The sequence below is a fragment of the Cyprinodon variegatus genome, unplaced genomic scaffold (assembly GCF_000732505.1).
Source record: "Cyprinodon variegatus isolate N-32 unplaced genomic scaffold, C_variegatus-1.0 Scaffold222, whole genome shotgun sequence".
Lineage (NCBI taxonomy): Eukaryota > Metazoa > Chordata > Actinopteri > Cyprinodontiformes > Cyprinodontidae > Cyprinodon > Cyprinodon variegatus.
This window is the reverse complement of record NW_015150675.1, coordinates 1,085,894-1,087,858: the sequence shown is the minus strand read 5'-3', so window position 1 is coordinate 1,087,858 and position 1,965 is coordinate 1,085,894. Positions and strand designations below refer to the sequence as shown.

The following is a 1,965-nucleotide window of genomic DNA, read 5'->3' as shown; positions in this document are numbered from 1 at the left end:
CATTTTGAATTAAAAAAGCTTCCTGGATGGGAAGCGAAACGTCTTCAAACTTGGAAACAAAATCCAGTGGATTGTTTTTTTTACCTTTCTAGAATGACTATGAACTAGATGACTGAGAATCTTCACCAGCATATCTTTCCTTTTTTTTTTTTATTCGTGTTATTTAGGGAGATGATTCATCAAGGTGTTTGTGAGTTCATTTCAGTGAAAACACACAAAAAACTGCAGTTCAAAAAAAGGAACATACCATTGTTTTTTTAGTGTTTCTTTTTAAATAAAATGCTTTTATGTTTTTGTTTTATGTTTAAGCATGCTTTAATGTTACACTCATTTAACTCCAAACCAAACATTATTCTGCTGAGGATTTGCTGCATCTACTTTGTGTTCCTACAGAACAAATATCTCAAGCACACATAGGAGCTGGTTTAGAAATGAATGAAGCGGCGTAATCACCAGCTTCCCAGCACTGACCTCAAATGGCTGGACTGAGTCAGCAGAGAGGAGTTTAGTGGATACATGAAGTAGCTGGGCCAGCCAGACTGATACTGCATACAGATGATGTATTAATCTGGTAAAGAGCTGTTAGATTGCAACGGCAAAGGCAGGTCTAACAGATCAGATAACTACAGCAAAATGTCGTTAGTTAAAAAGTTAAGCGCTCTTTTTTTTCTCTTCAAATTTTAAAAACATTTTTCAAGAAATTCTCTAGTGAATAATTTCTTCCCTTTCTTAAAAGAAATCTGAGATTATAAGGTTAGCTCTCAATTATGCTCTTCATTTTATTGCACCGTTGCTATATTTCGGTTGCAAGCTTGCAAGTCATTATTCTAGCAGAAAAGTGCTGCTGCATTATGGGTAATTCTGGTGCTGAGAATCGTGCAACACCAAGTCCCACCACCGGCTGTGTTTGGGCTCAACATGAGGCACTATAATGGAAAATCAGAACAAAGAAATGCAGGTTTTATGTCTGCTGTCAGACATAGGAACAAAAAGAAGATTAGAACAAAATAAACACTTTTTCAGAGGTAGCAAGCATGAAGAATAAGGAACCAAAAGCAGAGTTCAAATTGCTGAATAAGTTGGACTCTGATGCAGGTAAACAATTTACTGCACCAANAAAAGCAGAGTTCAAATTGGTGAAAGAGTTGGACTCTGATGCAGGTAAACAATTTACTGCACCAACGAAAGGGAAAGCTCTGACAAAGTTTAGATAGATTTAACAATGCAGACTATAGGATCTGGATGATGATAATACAGCAAAACAGGCAGAGCAAGTTTCTTAATATTAGCATCTCCATGATTATACTAACAAATGGCGATTGATGGAAGACTCAGCAACCAGGTATTTAAAGGAGTCACATACAAGAACTTTGGTGGATGGGCATGAGGTGTCGCTTTGATTAATTAAAATTAAGTCATCCATCGACAAGATTTTGTAAATTATAGGGTTAATAGTTGCTAATCAAGTCTGTGGGCATCTACCCTTTAACAATGTTTCTAAAGAGTCAGGCGTCAGAGGTCATCATACTGCTTAAGGAAGTATAAATCAATAAAGGCTTTAGTTTTCGAGACACCCCTACCTGTGGTAGAACAAAACCTAAGAATATTTTTTCCTAATGGTCTAATGGATTCTAATGGTTTACTGCAAACATTATGCAGTAAACAGAAGTTTAAATTGCAATTCAATTCAACAGTAGAGTTTTACATAAAGCATTGTCCTTCAGAGTGAAACGTTTCTATCCAACATGCAACATTTAGTGCAACTAAAACATATGTGGGGCTCCTTTTTCTCCTTAAGCCATTTACAAATTATCCATGATGCGACCTACTTTACCAGTGGGACGCTGATATTAGTGGCAGCAACAATGAGATGGTTTAAAAGCTTGAAGACTCCAGTGGACAAACACTTGTGATTCTACTTTAGTGTGAGATTTACAGCAAAAATGATTAAAAAATAAAAATTTG

At 36.2% G+C, this 1,965-nt stretch overlaps 1 protein-coding gene across 1 annotated transcript in view; it reads right to left on the bottom strand.

The window, feature by feature from the left end:
- Positions 1-1,965, bottom strand: part of gss (glutathione synthetase) — a 23,907-nt gene that overhangs the window by 15,838 nt on the left and 6,104 nt on the right. The window lies entirely within an intron of this gene.